The following is a 27,228-nucleotide window of genomic DNA, read 5'->3' as shown; positions in this document are numbered from 1 at the left end:
AACAGACTATTGATACAGGGTTGGAAATTGAGTGCTTGGTACAGAGCCTCCACAAGTACCTGAGTGCTGGGCTGAGTTATGTCCTCAATGCTGCACACTTGGTTCCCATGTTCAGAGACTTTAGTGTCCCAAGTGTTATTCTGGGGGTGCTGGAGCTAGGGCAGTATCCACCCCAGTGCTCAAGGAAGGAATTCAAACAATCCAGGCTTTCTGCTCCAAAGAAGGAGCACAGCTCAGTGGAAGAAGACCAAAGAATGAGCCTTCCTCAGACCCTTGCTTTTATTGACAAGAATCAGGTCCCACCCTAGGGTGGAGAAGAATACCAAGTAAGGAATAATCCAATATACTATCACCAGATCACATCCTAGGGTGGAGTACAATTATCGATTAGGATCAGTAGCCCAACAACAGTCACCTTCCTCTCCTTGGTCTTGGAAATTTATGTTTCTCTTATTTTCTATTGTTCAGCTTGGTCAGGATTCATCAATTTTATCAATAACTTTTTGTTTGTTTGTTTGTTTTTACTTTTTGGGCAATGCCTGGTCAAGCTCAATGGTAACTCCTGGCTCTGAACTCAGAAATTACTCCTGGTGGCATTTGGTCGACCATACGGGACGGCAAAGATCTAACCCAGGTGCTTGTTGCGGGTCTGCGGTGTGGGTGGCGGCTGTCTCGGATATCAACATGATGGACACTTCAGAAACTTTGCGCAATTTGGAAGAAATGTTTTCCAAGAGGTTCACAGAAGAGGACCAAGAATTCCCTCCTGAGACCCCGCCAATTGTTGAGGAGTGGAATAGCAGAGCTGGTGGGAACCAGAGAAACAGGGGGAACTGGTCACAAGATAATAGGCATTTCCGAGGGGATGACCGGCGGGGATGGTCCAACGACAGACAATGGCATGGCCGGTCCTGGGGTAACAATTACCAGCAGCAGAGACAAGCCCCTTCCTACCTCCCACAGTTCGGACATTGTGGCTACTGGCAACCCTCCCTATGGCTACTACTGACACCACAGTCATGGCTCTGCATGGGACTCACCTGGTAGCTTTTGGCGGCTGGTTCTGCAGAATCATGAGAGTCCATTGTTTATTCTGCTAAAATTTGATGTTAGAAAAATTCCATCTTACTAAAAAAGCAGTGACGGCTCCTGGGACGAAATCACCTAAAAGGCCATAGATCCCATTGCTCGGCCTCCACCTAGTTTCCGTCATGACTTCATCATGCTTTGAATTTGGTTTAGTTTTTTCCTTGCTTCACCTCCTTTAGGAGTTCTTGTTTCATTCTGAAATTAAACTTGTTGACTAGGAAATGCTTTTGCTGTGTTAGGTTAGTAAGGGTGATGCACACGGTCAGATGCTGCTCATTCCCAAACCCAGTGTGACTGATTGACTATAGACTGTGCTGACTTGTGTCACATGGCACAGTGAGAGGGCCAGACCATCAGGTAGAGGTGCCTTTGGGGCTCACTGGAAGTTCCTGGGCTGGGTCCTCAGTGTTGCCAGAATAAAAAAGTTGAGTCTTAAGGAAAAAAAAAAGATCTAACCCAGGTTGGTCATGTATAAGGCAAACACCCTCCCCACTATGCTACTTCTCCTGTCCCTTAGTGAGATTTTTAAACAGGACTATTTCATTCTTCATGTATGCTTTCCCCCCATCTCCACCCCCAGTTTGTAGCTTTGTGTCATTTTCTCCCAAAGCCCGCATTCCTTCTTCTGTTCCTTCTCTCTAAGCAGTTACTCAGAACGCTGCTTGGAGATCTTCCCCTGGTCCTGTGAACCATTTATTTTGGTCTTTTTATTTATTTTTTTTTTGCCGCACCCAGCGGTACTCAGGGGTTACTCCTGGCTCTGTGCTCAGAAATTGTCTCTGGCAGGCTTGGGAAACCATATGGGATGCTGGGAATAGAACCCAGGTTGGCTGTGTACAAGGCAAATGCCCTATCACTATGCTATCACACTGGTCCCACAGTGGACCATTTTTGTCTGACAGGCATCCCTTGAGTGTCTGATGCTCCACTTCCGGTTGTTCCGGGGCTATACCTGGAGGTTCTCAGGACTTACTCCTGTCTCAGCACTCAGGGGTCACTCATGGTGACCTGAGGGGACCATGTGGAGTGCTGGGTAAAGAGTCCAAGTTGACTGCATTTGAGGCAGATGCCCTCCCACTGTGCTTTTGCTCCAGCTCCAATACCATTTATGTAGGCAGATATATCTGACAAATTATTTCAATGTGTTTTGTGAAATCTCTTGTGATTTTCTTCATCTCATGATGTATTAAGTTGTTTTTATTAGCCAAATATTTAGAACATCTTTATTCATAATGACTTTGTTATTTATTTCAAATGTAGTTACTTTATGGCATGAGATGTACTGTGCATACATAACTTATTTTACTTTATATGATTATTTTTACTTTGTAAAATGTGTGTCATGGTTCAGGCTGTTGTTTACTGTGGTTCTGGTTCATATGACCACGAAGACTTTGTGCCCTGCTGCTGAGGGGACTGAATCCATGCACCAAAGATAGCACTTGCTGGATCTATTACTTTACACTGCACCTGACCTGGGTTTTGTCCACATTCCAGAAACCAGCACAGACTTTTGGGAGAATGGTCAATGGCTTCTATTTCTTGTCCTATAAGCTTGATGATTTAGAATTCTTGGGGGAGGGAGAGAAATAGCATAGCACTAGGGCATTTGTCTTATATGCGGCCAACCCCAGATGAACCATGGTTTGATTTCCAGCATCCCCTGTGGTTCCCCAAACATGCCAGGAGCAATTTCAGAGTGCAGAGCTAGGAGTAACCCCTGAGCACTCCTGGGTATGACCCACAAAACAGGAAAGAAAAAAAAAAGAATCCTTAGGGCTTCATCTTTGACCACCATGAGCAGGTTCTGTTTGTCCTTGGTCAGAGTCCTAGATCTGGATCCAGTTTGCTGAATACTATTATTGCCTCTCCATATTCCTTTTTTCTTTCTTTCGCTTTTTCCTTTTCTTTTCTTTTCTTTTTTTTTTTTTTTTTTTTGGTTTTTGGGTCACACCCATTAGCACTCAGGTGTTACTCTTGGCTCTGCACCCAGAAATAGCTCCTGGCAGGCTCGGGAGACCATGTGGGATGCTGGAAACTGAACCACCATCTGTCCGGGGTCGGCAGTATGCAAGGCAGATGCCCTGCCACTTACTGTGCTATCTCTCTGGCCCTTTCAGATTTCTTTTAAATGCTACTTACTCTGACTTAAAAAAAATTGCTACTATAACCCCCCATGTGTTTTTAGTATTAAAATATATTTTGGGGCAGAGGAATAGTATAGAAGGTAAAATATATTTTGGGAGCCAGAGTGATAGTACAGTGGGTAGGCACTACGCTGGCACCTCTGATGGTTCCCAGACATTCAGGAGTGATCTCTGAGTGCAGAGCCAGGAGTAAATCTAGCCTTGTCAGTATAGACACTGGAGGCCTAGACTCACTGTGAGTAGAGACACGGGCTGACTCACCGTCATTGTAGATTCTCAGGCTCTGGGTTCAATGCCAGTGTAGACCATTGGGCCTGGGCTTACTGCATGTGTAGGCACACAAGCCTGGATTTAAGATCAGTGTAGAACTTAGGAACTAGACTCACAGTGAGTGTAGACCCTTGGACCTGTGATCTGTACTAGTGTAGATACCAGGCTCTAATTCATTGCAGTGTGGATTCTTGCCCTATGGTCTGCCCTTGTGGGTGCCAACCCAGCCATGGCTGTGAACTTGAACCCCCACCCAGTCTGTTCACTCCTGTAGTCCCTAGGCCATGGGTGGGGCTCTGACTGGGGGGGGGTTGGTTTCTCCCCAAGAACCATTCTATGCCCTCATCTGCCAGCAGGCTCAGGCCAGCCCTGAGGCTGCTTGGAGAGACCAGGGGGCCAAGCCCAGTGCCGGGTGCTTCCTGAGCGTGGTGAAATCTTTTAATTAAGCTTGTTAACAAAGCCAGGGAAATGGATGGGGCTGCCTGCAGGGCCTTGGTGGCGATGAGGCCCATTTATAACGATTGTATTTCAATTAGGCTGGCTGGGCTGGGGAGCAGGGAGATAAACGGGGAACATAGAGCTGCTAGTAAACACTGCAGGGTTGAGGGGTGGTGGGAGGTGGCCTGTCCTGTGGGCCTGGTGTGGGCACCCCAGCTAGCACTTTCTGCCCTCAGGCCCTGGAATGACCGGCTGTCTCTACTCTGTGGACATCCTAATCCATCACCCCCAAATTAAACACTGTTCGAGTTCTGGAAGTGCTGGGATGGGATTTAGATGCTGAGTCTCCATTGCCTCATTTACACAGAACAGAGAACAAATCCTGGGCACTGCCACCTCTCCTCAATCTGAGCAAGCCCTGGATCATTGGCTTTTTTTCTGCTGTGAGAAATGAAAGAAGAAAACCCCCAGGAATACCATCAGCTTAGGGTGTAGATGGAGGGTCAGCTCAGGGCAGAGGGAAAAGCTCATTTTCCTGCTAAAGACAGTCCTGAATCCCACCACTGTGGGGACCCAGATGGATGGGAGCCCAGTTGGTTGGGGAGATGTTTGGCTGGCTGGGGACCCTGCTAGGGATAGAAGACATATGGGTGTGTTCTTCGGGCAGTGTCTGCTCCGACACCCATGGCAGCCCATCCTGTCCTCCAGCCCCCTTGTTTCCTTCCTGTCAGCCCTGCAGTGCTAGCCTGGACACAGCCTCTCTGGCCCACGGGGAAGGGGCTGTGTCTTCCATGTCCTAGTCTTGCCCCTGGGGCAGGGCAATTCTGGAGCACTGAAAGCCAGGCTGGTGGGTGGGGCACCAGGTTCCTACCTGCTCTCCTGTGACTCTCATAATGGCCAGACATGGCCCTGCCTGTAGGGTGGGCTTTCCTGTAGAGTCAATCCTGGGGTCCTGCCCAGGATTGGTTCCCTCTGCCCTCTCCCTCTGTCCTGTGGGCTCCCTCTGTCCCCCTTGCTACCCTATATCCTTTGGGTATAGGACCTCATGGAAGGAATCTGGGCTCAGACTCCAAACAGAACCATGTCTCCCCAAAGTCAGTTATTCTGGAAGCTCCACTGCTTTATGTGGGGATCTGGAGGTTTTATTTGGGGATGTGGAGAGTCTGGGGTTCTGTTGGGGTCTGCGGGGTCTGCGGGGTCTGTAGTGACTGTGGGTGAGAGTGTGTCTTTGAAGGACCAATGTAAAAACCATGCAACAATGGTGCCTGCCTTGCACACATGGTGCCTGAGGGCACATGCACATGTGTTTTAGCATGCATATGTGTACACACAATACATGTATACACAATGCATGTTCATCAACACACATGTTCTTGTGAGCTGTGTTTGATGTTGAGCAAGTGGGCCCATGAACAGAACATGTTTGTTAGCACACATGGACATGTGTGTTTGATGCCATGTGGACATGTGTTCATCAGCTCTGTGCAATATATTTCCTAATATATGTGGGCACATGAGACTACGTAAACACATGTGTCTCCTGCTAGTGTGTCTTCCAGTGGGCTGCATGTGTTGTGGAAGCATGTGTGCCTGTGCGCACACATGTGTGGCCTGTGCTGCCTTTGCTGGTAAAGGACGTTACCTTTGAGGTGGGGACTGACCTTCTCAGGACTCTGTGACCAACTGCAGCTCAAGGTGGTGGCTGGCTGGTGCAGCTCAAGGTGGTGACCTCCTCCAGGTCCCTTGCTCACCCCCCTGTCCAGGAACCAGTGCTCACTCCCTGCCTGGATCCTAGTGCTCCCCCTCCCTCCACTGGAGTCCTAGCATCCCCTCCTGCCCGCGGCCCTTCTTGACATTTCGCCCACCAGGTAATGGAGGAGCACTTGCTTCTGTTTCGCGGGGCCTCGCTGACGAGATTAGCTGCCCAGAAAGCCAAGAGCAGGGCGCCCCCCCCCCCAAAGGCAGGGGGAGCCCCAGGCACCGCCGTCCTGCTCTCCTGAGCAGCTATTAAGCCAAGGGCGCATGGGCACGGTGGGGGCACGGGTTAATGGATTGCGGGCGACCTGCAGCTGCCTGGGCTGCCTGCCGCACTCTCCTTCCTGGGATACATGGGAGGGGTCACCTGGCAGGATGGTGAAGGCCAGTGGCCTGTTAATTTCCAGAAAGTGCAGAGAAACAGAATCAGTGGAGCCCGGGCTGCGCTGGCTACGGAGGTGCAGGGACTTGGCTCCCTACCCCAGCCTGGCCCCCTCCACCCATGGCTGCCGAAACTCCGTGTCTTGGATGGGGGGCTGCAGAGTATAGGCCTGGCAGAGAAATTTCTCCCTCTTGAGCTAGGCAAGAGCATGTGTCCACCGGAGGACCCCAGATCCCTTCTGCAGATTCAGTGTCCTTGAGAGCCCTGGTGAGGCAGCAGAGATGCTCAGTGAGTAAGGCCTGGCTGTGCCTCAGACTAACCCAGGGTCGATCCCTTGCACCACACAGGGCCCTTTGGAACCACAGCCAGGGGTGATCCCTGAGTTCTCCTAGGTACGGCCCAGTGTCTTCCTAAAAAAAAAATCTCTGGACCAGAGACATAACACAGAGAGAAAAGCATTTGCTTTGCACAGGCCAACCTGGATTTGATCCCACATGGTTCCCTGAGCCTGCCAGGAGTGATTTTTTGAGCATAGAGCCAGGAGTAACCCCTGACCACTGCTGGATGTGGCCTCAATATATATAATAAAATAAAGTCCTAGTATTGACTAGCCAAGAATCCCCATAGCAGGGCTGCAGACCCAAGGTGCTTGCCAGTTCCCCGACTCTCACCTGGGCCTGGGAGCTGCAGCATGGATGAACGGCCCATCTGTGCAGACTTACCCTGGTCTGCAGGCTGGGGGATCCTGGCTGAGTTCCTGCCTCCTCCTCCAGCCCCCTAACACTGCTGCCCAGAGCCGATCAGGGCTTCTGTGGCCCCCCAGTGTCCAGGCCCTCCTCCCCACACAGCTCAGATCTCCCTACAGGTGTGCCCTGATGCAGCTATGGACATAAGAAAAGCACAGTGGAGACTCTGGGTTCCCTAGCCAGGACCCTCAGGGTACCTAGCCCATTGGGCACCTCCTTTCAGGTGTCGGCCCTGCAGACATTCGCCCGTCTTTCCTGGCACACCTGAGGGTCAGAGCATAGCCTGAGAGTCTTTGCTCCTGAGCACATGGGAGCAAATCCTTGGCCTCCTGCCCCATGTTGTCTCAGCCCCCACAACCGAGGCAACCTGCAGATCTGACAAGACCACAAGAGCAAAGGCCTCGTTCTCTCCTTTTCTCTCATTCTTTCCTTCTCTCATTCTCTTTTATTTCATTCTCTCCTGTCTCTTGATCTCTCCTTCTCTTTCTTTTGTTCTCTTCTCTTGTTCTTTCATTCTCTTCTCTCTTGTTCTCGAAATCTCTTTCTCACCTTTCTTTCTTTTTTTTTTCCCAGGGGAGAGCACGAACGCAGTCCCCCACTACCACAAATTATGCAGTCGAGTTTCCCACATTTGGGGAAATCGCAGGGGCCAGCACATCCGGAGTGCAATGGATAAGCCTCACCCTTGGGAATGGCACCTTCGTGATCATGGTATCTCCCCTGCCAGGTAAGTATCTCTTTCTCACCTTTCAGCGGAAGCTCCTGTGCCCTTCAACGATGAGCAGCTCTGGTTCATGCCCATGACACCCTCATTCCCTGGGTCTTGGCACTGAGTAATCAGGGCCCTCCATGAGGGGACAATCCAACACCTATCCTGGAGCAGTCCCTTCCTACCGCTGCCAACACAGTGAGGGAGATGCTCCCTTTGTCTGGTCTGACTCGTGGACTGAGTCTTCTACATGGGGTTCGAGAGGCCATAGACCTTCTCTTCCTGCAAAGGCGACTGTGGAGAGCCAAAGCCAGTGGTGCCTGTTGCTAAGAGCATGTGGTATCCCATGCCCAGAGCCAGAGGTGTTTTGCACTCAGAGCCGGTGGTAATCCATGTTCAGAACTGGTAACGTTTGGCGATCAGAGCTGGTGGTGTTCCACACTCACGACCTGCTTCTTTCTGGATACATTTATTTCCAGGTACTTAAAAAAAGACTTTTATGAGATTATTTAGGCGGTGATTATTTTTGTTGAGAAATGTGTCCTTTCCCCTCTCATTCATCGTCTGCAAGATCTCTCTGTTTGTCAGAATGCCAGCGCTGCTGATGAATGGCTGAAGATGGACTCGTACACTTTATTAAAAAGTAATAACAATTTTTGTCCGCACCCTTCCCGGCGTCTGGGGCCCATGAATCACAGGACGCGGCCTGTCTGGCTGATAAATGCGCCGTTTACCAGCTGAGGAGTTATTTAGGACCGGCTATTAATTTAGATCACATTTATCTTCCCGACTGGGGGAGGCGCGCGGAGGGCCGGGCTGCCCGACGGGGCTAAGTGAGCGTTATTTATGGCCGGGGTGGGCTCGGCTCGGGCCGCACAATGTGTGGAAGAAAAGCTGCGCCAATTACCACCTAATCTCGTCAGGCCAGTAACAAATTCCTCCCCATCACCGGGCAATTTTGATGCTGACACTTTTGCTCCCAACGACTTCAACTTGCTTCTAATTCTCCATCATTAAAGCCAATTTTCTCAGGCTTTTCGGAGAGCTGCTGTGTTTCCTCTCTGGCCCGTACACCTTTGCTGGGAGGAGGTGCACAAGGCTCTGGCTGCTGCAGCCCAAGTGGCCTGAGTGTCAGTCCCAGGGTTGGTGGGGCGGTGACTACGGCAAGGAGTCACGGGACCCTCTCTATGACCCGTGAAGTTTGCTGGGGGAGAAGCAGGTCATGCGAGGCTGGGCTGGGCTGGCTGGCTGGGTTGAGCTGTCACCCATGGCCATTGGAGGGACAAAGGAAGAGGAGTGACTTCCCATGGGCTGGGAAGCAGATCTGGACCTTGGCCCATTTGGGGTGTGGTAGGAGGGGCTTCAAGGCGTACGGGAGCATCTGTGGTCACAGGTCTCTCTCTGACCCCTATCTTTTGTTCTCTGTACCCTCACTTCTCACCCCAAAAGTGATTGCTCGGGCTTCAGTCAGGCTCCACGTAAGTCTGGGCAGGGGGAATACTGTGTCCGAGGCATGCAGAGAGATACTGTGTCCCAGGCATGTGCATATGCACACACTCATGTACACGCATGCCCACATGTGCTCATATCCAGCGCATATTTACACTGATTATATACACATATACACAGTCCATCTGTGCTTGCTCACAAACACACACACCCATGTGCTCTTTCATGTGGCACTCTCACATAACACACATGTGTGACTGGATACACACCTCCCTGTCCAGCCCTTTGAAATACTTCCCCAAAGGGCAGAACACACTGGTACCACACATGTGAGCACATGTAAGCAAGCACGCAGGTCAGGTTCATGTTCCTATGCAGTGTTGTTCCCAGGAGCGCAGCCCCCTTTTCTCAGCCCCCTCAGCCGCCCAGGGTCGTTTCTCTTCCGCCTTGGGGTTTTGTCCTGCTGCTCCCTGTTCATGCCTATGTGCATATCTAGTACTGCCCCTCCATGTCCTGGGTCCTCATGCTGGGCAGCCTTGGCACTGGTCAGCTGCGACCCTGGTCACAAGACAGATCCCTGCACTGCAGTGTAAACAAGGTGAGACGATGCCCCGTGTGCAGAGGAGAGAAAAGAGCAGGGGGAGGTTCTACTGCCTATTGGGCACCCTTGCTTGCTGCTGTACACATGCCAGGACAGAGCACAGACACAGTCATGCAAACACTGGGGAGCACGGAGCCTGGCAAATAGACATTCATACCGGATGAGGACACAGACACAATGCTCCCAAATTGATGCTCTCAATGAGGTGATGTTCCTCTACAAATAGTGCTCCTCACTGAACTAGTGCTCCCCAGAGTCTGTGTTTCCTAGAGTTTTCTCCCCAGTAAACCAGTGTTACCCAGAGTCTATGCTTCGTGAAATAGGGCTCCCCAGAGACAGTGCTTCCCACAGTGCTTCTGCATAGGCAGCTGCAGCCTTACGGGTCATGAGGCCAGGGAGGGACTCAGGTGCCAGAAGGGCTGGTCAGTGCAGCCTGTCTTGAGGGTCTGAGAAGAACCTGCACTTGTGGGAAGTAACGACTCCTGACTTCTCCAATGTCACTGGGAGTAGATTGATGGGCAGACAGACACATGGATAGACAGACAGACAGACAGACAGAGAGTGCTGCTATGTCCCATGTGCCCTCCCCACTCTCACCCTCCTAATCCTTTCTATTCCTCAGCAGCTTTGTGGAGAACATGGAAAACTCCACTTGTCCAAAGAAGTTTGACTCCAGCATGAGGGTTCAGGGTCACCTCCAGCTGTTACTTCTGATTCTGAGTCACTGTCAGCTATCTGGGCTGGCTGCTATGAGCATCTCTGACTGTGGCTCTGTTGGTGCTGGGGGGGGTGTGTGTGCAAACGAGGAGGTGAGCCGGGCCGTGCTTGGTGCCTGGCATCACTGTGTGCCCAGTACCGGGCATGCCTGATTTCCAGAAGCTGCCAAATCAGGGGCCATGGCTCCCTCATCACCACGGGACTCCCTGCTGGGTGTGGCTGAAGCTGTTTGTCAACTGTGCTCGGTCAGATGTGCTCAGTCTGTGGGAGCCCAAGGGCCATTTTTTTGTTTGTTTTGTTTTTGTTTTTTATTAATAATTTTTATTTTGACCAAAGTGGTTTACAAATCATTCACAGTAGTATTTCAGGTACATAGTGACATTGAATCAGGGGCACTCCCACCACCAGTGTTATCCTCCCTCCACCCCTGTTCCTAGACTGCATCCCATTCCTCCTTTGCCTCCCAGGCTGCTAGTACAAGTGGTCCCTTCTGTGTCTAGCCTGTCGTAGATTGGGTATCGTTTTTTTTTGTAATTGGCTTTGGATTTGGTGTTCAAATCTGATCATTTTTTTATTTCTACTCAATGTTCATATGATTGTTTAGTCTTGGTGCCCTTCCTTATTTCCCCCTCAATTTGAGAGGCAGAACAAGATGGTTCAAATTATGTATTTCTGTTTGAAGGTAAGAGAAAAAAAGAGAAAAAAAAGTTTATAGAGATATCCACAGTGCTGCTCAGACCCTTCAATCAAGGCGCCTCAGGACCTCCTCGGAGGGGCTAACTGGGATGCTGGTATGGACCTTGGGGCTTCAAGCACCGTGAATCTGAACCACGCACCCTTGCCTCTCCATGTACTTCAGGGCATCATCTGCTGGTTGGTAATGTCAAGTCTCTGTGTCACAGATTTCACATCACTTCCTCAATCCAGGCAGTGGAACGCCGCCAGCCCTCACGGACCTAGAAAGTGCGAGAAGGCACCATCACTGCTGCCAGGGCTCTTGTGGGTACTGGTAGGGCACAGTGGAGCAGGGCTGGGGTGAGGGGCAGCAAACGCACACTTAACTCGCAGCAGCAGCTCCCAGGGCTGGGGGTTGCCGGCTTAACAGAGTGTGGGGCTCCCCGAATCCACCTCCCCATGGATGCACCATCTGAGCTGGGGCTGCGGAGTCCCACAGTTGGACAATCCGATTCCGATGGAGCCGTGTGGCCCCTGGAGGAAGGAAGAAATGAACTCCGTCTTGCTCCTCTAATAATCAAAATTACTTCCCTCTACAGATCCCCGATGACATACAATAAAGCAAGATCTAGCCCCTAATAAAAACAGCCCAGGGGTGGGAGCACAGCTGGATGCTGCTCTGCTCGCTGGGCTGGGTTGGGTTTGTGGGGTGCAGGGGGGCTGCCTGCAGGAGAAGGGGGTGGGGAAGGGGGTGGCCTATGGGATCCTCTGATCAGAACCCTGCCCATCAGACTCACTGTCCTGGGCCCATGGCCCCATTCCCAGTGAAGGGAACATTCAAAGCAGCTCATGATGGACAGGGACCCACACCTGGGGACAGTCCCCCAGCACAGCCCTGCTCTCTCCCCATCTGCATTCTCCAGGCACAGTGGCCCAAGCCTCCATCTCCTTCCTCACCTGCAGCATGAACACAGGCTGTCATGGGCCTGGGACATCCCTTCAGTACTGGGGGCAGCTGCATCAGTGACAGCTGAGGGGTGTCATGGTGTCAGCCTCCCTCACCTTAGAGCAGAGTCCATGCCAGCCTGTGATGCTCACAGCAACCCTGGTCCCTCCTCTCTCCAGCGCCTCCCAGAGGCGGTTGAAAACTTCTGCACAGCCTCTCAGATCTGCCTTGGAAGTGGGTGAGGCCAGAGATAGCACAACTGGGAGGGTATTTGCCTTGCAGATGGGAAGCTGGGGTTCCATCCCTGGCATCCTTTAGGGTCCCCTGTGCCCCACCAGGAGTGATTCCTTAACACAGAGCCAGGAGTATCCCCTGAGCACCACCAGATGTGACCCATGAACAAACATAAAGAAGTGGAGTGCACCCATGGGGACCCCGGGGAATCTCCCTGCGCTGCTCTGAAGCACTGTCACATCTCCCTGCTGAGCGGAAGGGACAAAGGACAAACCCTGGTCACAGCATGGCTGTGCTCACCCAGGGGCTGGCTAGGGTTGCCTGTCGACATTGCCTCTTAAGGCCCATGTAAGAGTAGCATTCTGGAATGTTCCAGCCTATGCCTGGACACTAGCTGGGCACAGGGTCCCAGGTAAGCAGACAATGGTCTGAGCTTCCTGAGCTGATCCAGGCAGGAAGGAGGCACCTTCTGGGAACTCCCCAGATCCCTTGGGGGGCTGGAGCTTAGTAGGAGAAGAACTGGTGAGGGTGTCAGGCAAAGGATGCCAGGGAGACAGGGAATAGGCACTGGCCAGCAGAGCATGGGGGGTTTTGGAGACAGTCTGTGCACCCCACTGCTGGGTTTTGGGGCTTCAAGGGGAGATGGGGCATTTGTGGATTTATTTGATGTCAGTGAGACTGTGTATGGCACCCATATCTGTGAGTATCTGTGAGCCTGTCTGTGGGCACCTGTGGGTATTTGTGGGCATTTGCTTTGCAAAGTGGCTTTGGAATAAGTGCCCCTTATGGGGGTGTAGGAAAGAAAGGACTCCAGCTGAGGGACACATTGGGCCCTGCAGTCACTCTGGAACTGGGCTGTCTTGGGTGTCTCTGAGTCAGAAGCTGCTGGAGTTTCTGCTGGTTTTGACATGCAGGAATCCCCAACCCTGCACTATGCTGCTGCTTTCCACAAAATGCTATATGTTGCTTGCCTGCAGTGTGTGTGTGTGTGTGTGAGAGAGAGAGAGAGAGAGAGAGAGAGAGAGAGAGACAGAGACAGAGACAGAGACAGAGACAGAGACAGAGAAAGTGGACACCTGCCTGCCTGTGTTGTTTGTGTAAGCTAGCATATCATCTGCCTGTGTACATGGCTATACACATGTGCTTGTCTCTGCATTCCTGCCTATGTTGTGTGTGCATGCCTGTGTGCCTATATGGGCATGGCTCTCTGTCTTGAGTGTGCATGAATTGGTGTATGTATGTGCATCTGTCTGTTTTGAGATTCTGTATTGTGTGGCCATGTGTACGTGTTGCGTGTATCTGTGCTGTATGTAGCTGTCATTTATGTTGTGCATCTGTGTTTTATGTCTGTGATGTGTGCATCTTGTGACATGATTGCGCTGTGTAATGGGGCAGGCAGTGTGACCCCCACACACCCAAATGCTTAGGACAGGCTTTTCTGTGAGGTGCTGGGCAGTGCAAGGCTGAGGCCCCGGGAAGGGGAGAAGCAGGGTTGCATGTCCAGCACGAGTCCCACAGCTGAAGGTGTTGCCTGCTTCTGTGCTGGGCACTGAGACAGAGGCAGCAAGAAGGACCAGCCCTGTGGAGACCAGGATCCTTCTGCCTACCCCCTTCCCTCCTAGGTGACCAAAGGGAGATGCTGAGCAGGGCAGGACCGAGCAGCAGCTTCTGGGGTCCTTTCCTGTGCAAGGTGGGAGCCCTGCAGTGGTCTCTACCCATCACAGCAGAGACTTTCTCTAAATAGAAACACCTCCCCCCACCTGTGGTTCTCTGCCAGCTGAGCGTGGGCAGAGGGTGAGTGCACTTGTCGTCGGTTCCCCTGAGAAACATTTGCTTTGGGCTCGGGGCTGGCCCTCTGACACAGACGTGAGGAATGAGGGGCAGGATGGGCGCACCTGACAGGTGTGCACCTGGGCTGCCGCCAGGCCCTCAGGAGCACTCACCTGGGGCACATTTCTGAGCCAGCCAGCCCGACGGAGGAGGCGCAGTTCTGCTCCCGCTGAGGGCTTTATTGGGAAACAGAGATCAAGTCCTGGCCTGGGGACGTGCGTGACACATGTCTGACTCCTGCTAAGATGCGGGGTGCTGGCCCTAATAGTGGGACCCCCATTCCTGCTTAGGCAAACCAATGTGGCTTTGTGAGCAAGTGAGGTTCTGCCTGGGGTCCCAGCCAAAGCCGATGAACACCCCAGGGTGACCTGGATACAAGATCTGGAGAGAGAAAATGAAGCCTGGGAGAGAAAGTTCACAGTGGCAGACAGGCCCTAGAGCTGACGGGCTCTCCTTCCTGCATTGATCCATTATTGATTGGTTATTGACTATTGACATTTCTGAGCCCAGGGTAACCAGCCCTTCTGCCATGTGTGGGCACTGCAGGATCTTACTCCTAGATGCCCCAAGAGCATCCTTTCTGCATGTGGAGGTGATGAGGAGAGTTGAGCACCCCCACAGGTGCTCTCTACTCTCTACTCCCTACTCTCTGCTCTCTACTCCTCAGACTCTGGGGGTCCCAAGGCAGGCCATTGTTGGGGCTCCACTTGTCCTGCTTGGGGCTCACAGATCCTTTCTTGGGGTCCCCCAGAGCCACTGCCTTGTGCTTGACCCCCACAGTAGCCCTCACGCTCATCTTATGCATGGAGGTTTATTTGAGGGAGCTGCTCAGTGTTCCCCAGTCCTGAGGCTGTGTCTTCCAAGGAAGTAGACAGTCCTCAGCAAAAAGCTCTTTCTACCCTCTGAAGCATAAGAATAGTGGCCAGTAGGGCACCCTTGGGTCTGCATCTGGTCTGAGCCTCAGAATTGGACAGTCCATGTCCCAGCCTCCTGCCCTGGGTACCCTTCTCCCAGCAGGGGTGGTCAGGATTGAGTTTGGGGTCCTGGCAAGATCAAAGGGCGCCTGAGAGGTGGAGGTACTTGCTGGCACTGGAAATTCCCAGGTTGGAAGTGCCCTCTTGTTGGTCAGTTGCTTGGCACAGGGGAGCAGGTGGTACTGACAGCATACAGGGTGGGCACAGTGGTCCCCCAGGACAGCAGGGCTCTGTTCCCTGTATCAGCCTTTGCTCCTGTCCTTTGCTGGGAGAGAATTCCGGCCAGCCGCTTTCTCTTAACCGGAACAGAAGGCAAAAGCAGCTACAAATAATTCGCGAGTGTTAAGCTCTTTTGTGAACACCTAGAAAATTAATCCGTAGAAGTTAATAATAAAAGCTCAAGCTGAATTCCTGTCAAGAGATTTATTGAGAGAATAAGCAAAGCTTTTATAGCCTGTTTCAGTGGGAGGAGCAAAAACACAGGATTGAAACTTAAACCAATCAGATTTGTACAGGTACAACGATTTTTAACCAATGGGAGCAGACACATTTTGATGGCGGGAAGGATAAGGAGAAACCTGGCAGGATGGGGGGAGGGGAAGCAAATCCTTAATAGATTCTAACAGTTTAAACCTTACAAAAATCTATTTATGACTATGCTTGAGAGCAGTTACAAAAACAGATTCCATGGAAAGATTAAGGAACCTAGTTAAGCCAGGTTCTCTGTGGTGAGCTAAGTTTATTTGCAGGGTTCTTTTGGCTCAGGGCTATGCAAACTTTTGGCTTGAATCAGGCAGCGGTGAAAAATCCATACAAAGTTCCTTTAAACATGTGGGTACTCGGTCGCCCACATCTCCCCCTGTTTAGTATACAATATGGAAGGGACAGATGTGCCTCGGTGGACTGGCCACACTGGGTGAAGAGGTGTGGGGCTTCCAGTCACCGCATCTGCTACCCTTGAGTCAGTCGTTTCCAAAGCTTGGCAAGGCGCGAGCGCACAGATTGAGGTCTATGCGCCAGCTCCTCGATTACTTCAAACTTAAGTGGTGGAGAGTTGGCAGGAGGGGAGATGTCAGGCGTCAGCTGGTCTTCTGAGGTGCATAGCTGTTGGTATAAAACTTTTGAGTCCTTTCTGGTTGCTTCACCCACTTGATTTTTCACGAAGGTGGTGAGTTTGCGAAAAGCCCAAGGACCAAAAGAAACTAGCAACATGAAGCCAATGAAGGGTCCCAAAAAAGCTGGGAGCACTGTAGTTATCCATGGAGTGGTAGAAAACCAATTTTTGTACCAGCTCTCACTCTGCTCTAAATCTTTTTGTTTATTTACTAAATCATCCTCTATACGTTGAATGCTGTCTCTAAGTAAACCTGTTTCATCCTTAAAAACACAACATTCTTCTTTAGGAGCTACACAGATTCCCCCTTTCTTCAAAAAAAAGGAAACCAAATTAAACCATGGTGGTTTTGCTGCACTATTTTTGCTAGGGATTTAACAATGTGCTTTAAGTGTTGTAAACTTAGTTTAAGTTTGGAAACATTATTAACAACAGTTATACTTAAGGCATTGACAGATTTTAGAGTATGAATTAATGAATAAATTATTGTGCCAGCACCAATAATACCCAGGCCCATTAATAAGGCAAGGGTAAGAGCAGTAGCTGGCTGTTTCCTGCGGAGGGAGAGAGACAGAGTTATTTTTAAGGGGTAATAAATTAGTTTCAGGTGTAACAGTTAATTTAGGCATTAAAACAACTAAAACACAGTAGTTTTAGGACTGAAAAAACAAATGTGAAACAATGTGGGGAGATAAACCAGTAGAACAGGCAAGAAACGTTAAATTGGGGGCAATCATGAACTGAAAGGAGGAATTAATGACAAGAATTTGATTACAATTTTCAATATTGGGTACCAAAAGGCAAAGTTCAAGTTTTACCACCTGTTACAAGGTGATGCTGAAGTGAGGCTTGGGGCTGGATCGCAGAGCGAAGGGGTTAGAGACAGGCAGGGGGTTACCAAAGCAGAAGGGCGGTTGAGATGAATAGCAGATAGGCTGGGTCAGTGATGGTGGAGGCGTTGACCATTTGTAGGATGAGGTTCGAGGTGAATAGCAGGTACCGAAGGCGTCTGCGTTTGGACGGAGGGCGGAAGCGTTGATTATGACAAGGATGAGCTGAGAAGAGGAGGGGGTCCCGAGGACAGCATGGGCTGGAAGGGTGGGGAAGCCGGCAGAGTTTTGAAGAGCCGAGGGTATGGGAGAGGTTGAGCTGACATTGCCAAGGGAGTTGGCTATGTTTTCGGCACCATTGTAGAAGGAGAAGGGAAGGAACTAGAGGTGTTGTCATTGTCTTGCAAGGAAGAGTGAAGTGAAGCAAACAAATTAATGAAGCCTTGGTTTGAAGGGGGTGGTTGGTGGCAGCCAGGCAGAGTACCATTCAGCATTGTGAAAGGTGGAGTCAGTCAGCAACAGGTTTGCAGGGATGGTAGCCAGCAGGAGAGGTGGCAGGCTGTTTTGAAGTGAATGAAGAGAGGACTGCAGGAGGCTAAGGAAACTGCTTGGCAGGAGGCAAAAATGGTTATTTTTGAATGCCACTGGAATGCCTTATGACTACTGTTGGACTTTAGCACACAAAAAAAAATTTTATAATTAATGATAGCCAATTGTTTAAAAACCTTTAAACTGAACTTAAATGATTTCTTTTAAACTTTTTAGTTATTATTTTAAAGCTAGATGCTTCTTTTTGTAGCCACATTTGGCCTTATTGTATTGGCCTTAACTATACATAGCAGAAAAACTGGGGATTGCAAAGTTCAAAAATTCTCCAGGAAAAAGTTATTCCTGATGGCCATTTGAGAAATTTTTGAGGTTTACCATCCCCTATCTTTTTTGCCATGCTGATAGAACAAAGCTAGCTTAGCACAGGATTTTTAGCATGATTTCACAGTTTATAGATGACTAGACTAAGCTAGGTAAAAAATTAATTGAAATTTTAAAAATGGATAAGACTATAAAAATTGTATTTATAGAAATGCAAAAACAACAAATAGACAGACAGAACAAACAAGAAACACAACATTGTGGCCACTTTCACTGATAACACGCACACCTGAACAAAAGGATTGAATGAAAACTTGCATTAGAAAAATGGACAAGCGCTTTTAAAGTATTTAGCCGGCATATTTGTGAGAGAAAAGAAGAAGGAAAAAAAATTATTTTAATGTAGCTGGAATGGAACTGCTGAAAATAAATTTTAAGGTTGGCTTTAACACAAAACATTTTTTAAACAATTTTAATTTGAAGTTTAAAACATGAAGTAAAATGTTAGCAGTTAAAAAATGAGCACTGTAGAAGGAGTTTCCACTTTGAAGTATGATATCATTTGCTGTAAAGGAACAGGTTTGTTATAAATTGGTTTCACAGTAGAATAGTAAGACAGCTGTAATAAAGTGTTAAAAATTCTTATGATTAAAGACGAGAGCATGAACTATGATTATTAAAGGTATAAAAAACTGACTTTAAAAAACAACTGTTTGTACTTTGAAGATTTTAAGTGAATAATTTGTAAAAATTATATACCAAATTAACAAGATGTGTAGACATTATAAAATATAGTTAAAGACATTTGATGCATTTTTACACCTAGAACTGAAGACCAAAATTATTTTTAGTACTTGTGAATTTGCTTATAAAATTTAGGTACCTTTATAATGCTAATTAACAATATTATTTTAAAAAAGGCTAACCAGAACATGAACAGAGACAATTTAAGATTAAACTTGGAGAATGCAAAATTATTTGTACTTACCTTTGAGTTTAAATTTAAGCTTGAAATTGAGAAAAGGGATAAGGCTACTTAAGGTTTAAGTTTTTTAAATGGCAATGCTATTTTGCTATATTTATTATGCATTTAAAAGAACTTAGGCTTAGTTTAGAGTTTTGGAATGTTTACACACTATTGTTAAGGAAAGCTGACCAACTTATTTTGCTTACTTGTATTATTTTAGTTGTTAAAAAATTAACTTTATAAACATGTGCAGTAATTTTAACAAAGGAGTTTTGCTCTTTTTTCAATGCAGAGGTAAGAAAGACACCTGTGTTATATTTACAAATTATTCCTTAAAAACAAAGTTAAAAATGTTACAAAATGTTATTTGACTATTAGATTTGAATAGCAGACATGGAGAGGAAAGAGCAATTAAAAAGACAAAATATAAGAAATATTTAAATGCAGATTAAGGAGCCTAAGCTACTAAAAAATGCCCATGACATGAACTATTTTACAAACTTTATATACTTTTAAGATTAAAAATAATTTTTAATAGAAATATAAGATTTAAACTTTAATACTTGTGTGTTTGTTTAAGTTTTAAAACACGAAAAGGTTTTTTATTTACTGATAATTTGTTATTACAAGTAACTGAATTATGACCTTGCTTTAAAATTTTTGAGAGGCATGAACAAAGGGTGTTTATTGCTGTTAGTTGCTTTTTTTTTTTTTTTCTAGAGAATTTTTTTTTTTTTTTTTTTTTTTTTATGTTTTGCACCTTAGCTACACAGAAACCTACAGTTTTTAAAACAGGTACAAAGTATACCACATATACGCCACCTTTGCATAGGTTAAATAACTTATTATGACATTTTTTAACACATATAAGACTTTTTAATTTCACCAACTGTGGCCTTTATCTTTAGAAAAACATTTTAACTTAGGCATTTCGACTTAGGAGAAAGGAAAGCTTGTAAGGGATGGAAGGAGGAGGGGGGAGGACCGTTCTGCTCGCTTAAATCTTTGAAGCAGCCTGAAGTTTTTGTAGGCAACGGCCACTGGCTAACCCAGACAGGTGTGTTTGAACACCAGGTAATTTATTTTGCTTGGGGGTAGGTTAAAAAGCCGGAAAAGCGTGTGAATAGCCTAATTTTAGGCGTTCAGGAATGGGGGCGGGCTAGAACCGGCCACAGCTTCTAGCTCGCCGGCATTCTGCCCCGCGGGGGGCTGTGGGGGGTGCAGGCATAGAGAAGGGAGTGGCAGCGGGAGTTAGTAGAAGTTGGTTGCTGTGACACAGACCTGGAGAGTGACTCAGGCACAGAGTTGCTGACAAGCTGGGATTTGGAAAATGTGTGTTGTTTTTATAAGAGTTTAGAGACTGGGATATTTGCCCGCCCGCCGGCTGGCTAGAGATTAACAGCGCGGGGGAAAAAAAGCGGCGAAATTTTGGCCCGCCCGCCGGCTAGAGCTGCTTAGGGAAAAAGGCGGCGGTTTTAACAGGATTAGCACAGAGGTTGAAGCAGCAGAAGTGAAGATAAAGGGTTAAAGGAGGGAGGGAACTGAGAGATTTAAAGCGACAGGAACCTGAAAACTAGATTTTTGGTAAACATCATAAACAAAACATTAAGAAATTACAAATATATTTTTTGGTAACTTCTATGTGCCTGCGTTTTAATGCAGACTGAATATTAAGCACTGAATTTGGCTTCTGTGCTTGAGGGGGGCTGCCCATAAAAAAGCACAGGAGTCCCAAAGCCAATTGCGGGACGATAGGTCGGCACAAAAATAAATGTGTGCACACATAAGAAAGGCTGACTTACGCAGCGTCACTCCGGATGGGAGTTTACCCGACGTCTTACCACGTTAGCTCCTGGATTCGCCTGCCTCCAGCCGACGGGATGATCACATAGGATTCAAAACACACACGTGGGGCGCCATTTTGTATCAGCCTTTGCTCCTGTCCTTTGCTGGGAGAGAATTCCGGCCAGCCGCTTTCTCTTAACCGGAACAGAAGGCAAAAGCAGCTACAAATAATTCGCGAGTGTTAAGCTCTTTTGTGAACACCTAGAAAATTAATCCGTAGAAGTTAATAATAAAAGCTCAAGCTGAATTCCTGTCAAGAGATTTATTGAGAGAATAAGCAAAGCTTTTATAGCCTGTTTCAGTGGGAGGAGCAAAAACACAGGATTGAAACTTAAACCAATCAGATTTGTACAGGTACAACGATTTTTAACCAATGGGAGCAGACACATTTTGATGGCGGGAAGGATAAGGAGAAACCTGGCAGGATGGGGGGAGGGGAAGCAAATCCTTAATAGATTCTAACAGTTTAAACCTTACAAAAATCTATTTATGACTATGCTTGAGAGCAGTTACAAAAACAGATTCCATGGAAAGATTAAGGAACCTAGTTAAGCCAGGTTCTCTGTGGTGAGCTAAGTTTATTTGCAGGGTTCTTTTGGCTCAGGGCTATGCAAACTTTTGGCTTGAATCAGGCAGCGGTGAAAAATCCATACAAAGTTCCTTTAAACATGTGGGTACTCGGTCGCCCACAGTTCCCCACAGCTTTAGGGGTCTAGGAAGGGGGAATCCCAGCAGGGCAGCTGGGCAGGAAGGTCCAACGGGCCCCCAGGGGCTTGCACATGTCCCCTGTAGCACGGTCTGAGGTGGCTGGTGATCAGGGACAGGTGCTCGGGTCCCTGGATGTCATCAGCAGAGGTACTTGGACTGTAGGTCCCCTGCAGGAGGACTCCTGCCCTCAATCACACACAGTTCCCGGTGGACGGGGTCTTGGTTCCTTCGTCCTCAAGCCTCACTCCAGGCCATGCGTAGCCTCAGTTGCACAAACCTGAGATTCACCTCACCCTGGCTGGTGTTCACAGCCTGTGGCCAAGGCTGCCAGCCTTTCCGTGGGAGGGAAACCTTCACCAAGTCCTGTAGTGGAAGCCTCATGTTCCAATCCCAGGGGATTGGAGGGACAAGAGCCTGGAAGCAAATGCCGACACGGGAAATAATCCGTACACAGTTAAGGGTTTTGATAAGACAGGTTCAGGAACTTTCACATGCAAGCCTTCCACTCCTAAGAAGCAGATAACTCAGTCATGGAAAAACTGAAAACTCCAGCTGTTTTCCCTCCAGACCCGGGGTCTTTATTGGGAAGCACAAGACCACACCTTGGGGTAGAGAATAGATAAGATGCTTCCATCCAATCATTGCCAAGCACCAACAAAAAGAGATATGCTTGGGACCGGGGTGGTAGCGCAGCAGTAGAGCAAGCGGTTGACCCAGGATAAACACAGATTCGATCCCCAGCATCTTATATGGTCCCCTGAGCCATTTCTGAGTGTAGAGTCAGGAGTAATCCCTAAGCACTACGGGGTGTGGCCCAAAATTAAGAAGAAAAAAAAGATACATTTGTAGGGTTAATTGGATTGTGGGATTGATTTGATCCCACCCCACTCAGTCTATGCCTTGTTACTTATTGGTTGGAAACATCTTTGGATGTAGCATCTTGGATGGGTGTTGAGACCACCCACCTCCAGGTAGGGTCTTTTCCTTCTGAATAAATACTCAGATTTTGATGAAAACACCTTGGTGCATTTCCGGACCTCCATGAAGTTTGCTGCTTCTTAGGAGCAAAGGGCAAATGTGTGGGAACTCCTGAAATCTGTTTCTCCCTCCCTCTCTCCCACCCTCCCTCTGTCCGTGTGTGTGTGTGTGTGTGTGTGTGTGTGTGTGATTTCCTAGATCAACATTTGCTTCCAGACCCACATCTCTTGAATATTTTGTCTTTAGAACCTGAGGATTTAATTCTATAATACTGAATAGGGTGAAGACCAGTTATACCAACAATGTTCAGCCCAGGATCCCATGTTGCGTCTCCCAGTGACCCCTGCAGCCTCGCTGCCACCTGTGCTGTGTGGTGGGAGCATCTTCAGCTTTACTTGGAGTCCCTGAGTCATGGCAAAAGGTGCTTGTTGGAACTTTCCAGTTTTCAGCAACATGCCCAACTGAGGCCAGGAGGAAGGTCTCCCCTTGAGCTTGTCCCTGAGGACCCAGGGTCTTCTTCCAGAAGCCTTCCTGTCCCATGGGATGTGAATTTCTCTTCCAGCAATTCTCTTCTAGCATGGCGGTGGGTTCCCAGGATGCCAGGGGGAGAGGGATGGGCATTTGGAGTGGGTGTCTCTGGTGGGGGGGGTATAGGTGTTTCTCAGGTGCCAACTCATACTCCTGGGAGCTCTGGATGAAGGGCTGGGCTGAAAGGGGGGCAGTTCAGAAGCACACATGGCACAGAGGGGTAGACAGGCCAGACCCAGGGTAAGAGGGCAAGTTGAGCACTGAGGGCCGTGAGGAGCGATTATGCCCAGGAACCAGACAAGGAAGAACACTCTGGGCATGAAGGTTCTCCAGGGTGGAGAAGAGCCAAAGGGCGGGCCTCTTCAGAGGCACCTCTTTCTAAGGCAAGGTGTTTGTGGCACTCGGGGATCTGTCACCCTCACACAGGCGTGGCTGCTCAGTCCTTCCTCTAGGATGAAAGCACAGGGTGCCTATTCTCCACATGACCTGGCTGGGAGACTGACCCTGGGCACTGACTCTGAGCTATTCACACAGCTGGTCCAGTTCTGGAAAGTCCACAAAGAGTCATCCAACCTCTCCTGAGCAGTCAATCGGGGGGGGGGGGGGGGGAGGTTCATTTGCTTTCGTGCTGGGAATGAGGATAGAAATGCGAGTGTCTGGCCAGGGTGGGGGCTGCAACCCTTTCTTCCCCACCAGCACAGTGCCCACCATTGCGGGTGAGCAAGGGTCGGGCAAGGAGGGGCTATGGTCGGGGTTGTGGCGGCTGGTTTGGGGCTCACATGCCACGATGCTTCACTGTGGCCATGGGACCAGGGTTTAGGGGACCCACGAGCCAGGCTTGCCTCGAAGGCAGAGCAGAGACAGTGATGGATGAGAATGAACAGAGAGTCCCTCTCGGGGATACTGCGCGTTAGTTGAATTACCTCTAATCCGCATTGAGAGCTGCTGGCAAGGATTGGAGCTTGGGGCTGTCGCTGTCTGCTGCTGCCAATTGCATTCTCAGGGCCCTTATCCGTCACCCCCCACCCCCACCCCATTTCAGTCATGGCCAACCTTGCTTTGGTAGAAAGTTGGTTGGTTGGTTGGTTTCCCAGAAAACCTGCTTTTACGTTTCGCAGGTGATGGGCACAGACCCCAGTTCTTCCCGGAACCACAACAACTGCGTGGAGGGCCAAGGCACAGGGCTGAGGGCAATGACACCCACGTTCTCATGCCAACAGGAGCACTCGGAGTCACTTGCTTAAGTGTGTTTCTAGCCTACACCCACTCGGGCTGCCTGAGCTCACCCTGTCCCCTCTATATTCTATTGTCTACCCCCTAGGGGTGCTGAGCAAGGAGGACACCCCCAATACAGAGGAAACCTGGCACAGTTCTGGAGCTGCACCTGGTTTGGCATGAGCCTGAGGCCCTCATGAGCTGCACAGGTCACAGAGAGCATTGGGTAGGGTCACTGTTAACGGTTGTGTGAACAGCCCAGTCCCTGCCCCATCAGGAAAGGGCTCGGGAATGACATTCTGCTCTATGCCATGGGGTCCAGAGCCCATGACTGGTCAGCAGAACAGGAAGATTTACTGATATATGGGGTACTTGCTTTCTGAGAGGACAGACAGACTCTCTAGAGTCACATTATCTAGTCTGAGGGTCCCAGTGATGTCACAGCCATGGGAAATGTCCATGAAAGTTCCAGTCTCTCAGGGTGCTTGATCTTGCAGTTGAACACAGAGATAATGGAGACAGAAATTAGGGTAAGCTGAGGAGAGACACTCAGTAGGATGGGGACAGAGGCAGTGGGATGGGTGATGGGAGCAGTAGGGTGGGGTTATGGAGACACTTAGGATGGGGTAATGGAGACACAGTATGGAGTGATGGAGACAGTAGGGTGAAGTGGTGGAGACAGTATAGGGCGACAGAGACACAGGATGGGGTGATGAGATATTTAGTAGAATGGGGTGATAGAGACACTTAGGATAGGGTATGGAGACATAGGATGGGTGATGGAGATAGTAGGATAAGTGATAGAGAAAGTGGGTTGGAGTGAAGGAGACAGTAAGGCAGGGTTCCAAGAGTCTGTGTAAGGTGGGGTTTGGGTCCCCCCAAGGGAGTGGTGGGTGCTGCCAGTGAGGTAGGTGCAGCAGAGACATGAGGGTTTTCTGCCCTGACCTGTTTGTCTGCCTGCCTGTCTTCATTGACCTAGAGCCTCTGGGTGCTCCAGATGTGCCTAGGGAGTGGGTTAGCCCAGGGTCTGAGAATGGAGGGGGGTCCACAGTGTAGACATGCAGCCCCAGGATCTGAGGATGGAGTTGTATCTGCAATGTAGACATCCAGCACTGGGGTCTGAGGATGGAGTGGGGCCCTCAGTGTAGACATGTAGCATAGGTGTCAGGATCAGAGTGGAATTTACTGTGTAGACATCCAGCCCAGCTGTCAGGATGGAGTGGCTGTCACGGGCCAGTTTGCGGTTGTCCTCCTTGGGTGTCAGTCTTTCTGGGCCCTGTACTGATTCTGAATTGAGGGACTACAGGCCAGCACCTTCTGGGCCAGTTAGCCAGCGCTGGTGGGTGTATGATCAGGATATACTCTCCCTGCTCATCCCAGAGCCCCAAAGCACCTCCTCACACTCGTTTTTCATCTCAGGGTCCTGAGCAGGGAGAGGGACTGCTCTGCCCCAAGATGTCTCTGGCTTCTGCATCCACACACTTCGGAGTCTCAGCCCCCCCAGGCTGAGACCTAAGCTCTGAGTGCTAAGAACCAGTTTGGGGCCTGAGACAGGTTTGCCTGGGACCCCCTCCTGCATCCCCATGTGAGCCCAGGTGGGGTCACCTGAACCCTGCTTCTCACTTGCTAGTCTGGACACTAGTTCCTACACTGAAACCCTCAGACATATTTGCCCTTGCCCTAAAGGGGCCCAGAAATGGCATCTCTGCCCCTGCCCAGGCCCTGCCCAGCCCAGCAGCATTGGTGCTCGGAGGAACTAGTAAGTTGCTAGAGAGACTTGGGGACAGTCCCCCATAGCTTCCTGTGCACGTGACCTGCATGACCCTCATGTCCTTATGCCAGTTTCAGACTTTATGTTTTGTTTTGTTTTGGGGTCATACCCAGCAGCACTCAGGGGTTATTCCTGGCTCTATGCTCAGAAATCGCTCCTGGCAGGCACAGGGGACCATATGGGATGCAGGGATTCAAACCACCATTCTGCATGCAAGGCAAACATCCTACCTACCTCCATGCTATCTCTCCAGCCCAGCCAATTTCAGACTTGCTTATCCCCAGGGAGCCGAGAGGACTCCTGCACCCTGTGTCTGCTTTGACCAGACATGTTGGAAATATCTTCTGTCTCTATGCACCCGCCTATTGGCCCTGGGATGTGGGGGGCCTGGTGGGAGCAAGGTGGAGGGAACACTGCTGCTCCCCCAGATTCCCTGGGCCTAGAAGCAGAACACCCTAATTCCCAAGGCTGCCCTGGGCACCCCACATCCACTTGAGTAGTTTCTAGTCAAAGCAGAGCCACACAGCCATGTGGAAGCACCAGGCAACCCTCTGCATGCTTGGAGGAGGCCTCAGCACCGGGTGGTGGGAGCACAGCAAAGAGGAGCCTAGCCAGCCCATTGCTGGCAGTCTGCCCATCTCCCGCGGCCTGCGGAGGCCCTTCCAGGCCGGAGCCTGCGTGCACGGAGCAGATGAGTTCCTGGGCCCGCTCAGGCCACAGCAGGCTGCAGCTGCAGTGACGGATGGGCTGAAACCTGAGGATTAATGGGTATTTATATTTCATTACATTTGATGCCCACTGAGAATAATGGATCACACACAGATATTGAAACATATGTCAGCTCAACCCACTTACGTATAATTCAATTGGACTTAAATGCGTTGATCAAATTTTATTAAAGTCCAATACATCTTCCAAAAAGGCCCCCACATGCAACCCCTCCAGCAACGGGAGATGGAGGGGTCTTTGGTTCTCTGCTCATGCAAGTTCTGGGGAGAGGAGGGAGGAGGGGAGGAGAGAGAGGAGCACGGCCCAGCCTCTGCTCTTTATAGTCCAACTGAGGCCTCCATATGCCCCCTCCCCCAGCAGCAGGAGATGAAGAGGTCTGTGGTTATCCCCTCATATAGGTTCCAGGGAGAAGAGGGAGGAGGGAGGGGAGCACGGCCGGGCCTCCACACTCCATAGTTCAGCTGAGGGCAGGTGGAGTTTCCTGGGCACGTATGGAGACTCCCTCCCTGGCATGCTGGTCCATGCAGGCTTTGTGTTTGCACCTACAGAATGGGCACTGAACTGTGGCAATGCCCTGCCAGCTCTGCCTGTGTGGGTAAAGTGGGCCCTTGCAGCACTCAGATCCCATTGCCAGAGCTTCCCTGGCAGTTGGACAGGTATGCAGCTATCCAGGGGGCTCAACTGCGCAGTGTGGGGCTGAGCGATGTTTCA

General features: G+C 49.6%; 1 non-coding gene and 1 pseudogene across 1 annotated transcript; one reads left to right on the top strand and one right to left on the bottom strand.

Annotated features, from left to right (window-relative positions):
* Positions 1-635: 635 nt before the first annotated feature.
* LOC126000804 (RNA guanine-N7 methyltransferase activating subunit-like) lies at positions 636-1,537 on the top strand (annotated as a pseudogene).
* Positions 1,538-7,397: 5,860 nt separating this feature from the next.
* LOC126002416 (U1 spliceosomal RNA) lies at positions 7,398-7,562 on the bottom strand. The gene has a single exon (XR_007493128.1). It is a non-coding gene; the product is annotated as a U1 spliceosomal RNA (small nuclear RNA).
* Between the last annotated feature and the right edge of the window lie 19,666 nt (positions 7,563-27,228).

Source organism: Suncus etruscus, chromosome 2 (assembly GCF_024139225.1).
Source record: "Suncus etruscus isolate mSunEtr1 chromosome 2, mSunEtr1.pri.cur, whole genome shotgun sequence".
NCBI lineage: Eukaryota > Metazoa > Chordata > Mammalia > Eulipotyphla > Soricidae > Suncus > Suncus etruscus.
Note: the sequence above shows the minus strand (reverse complement) of the source record. Positions and strands in the feature narration are given on the sequence as shown.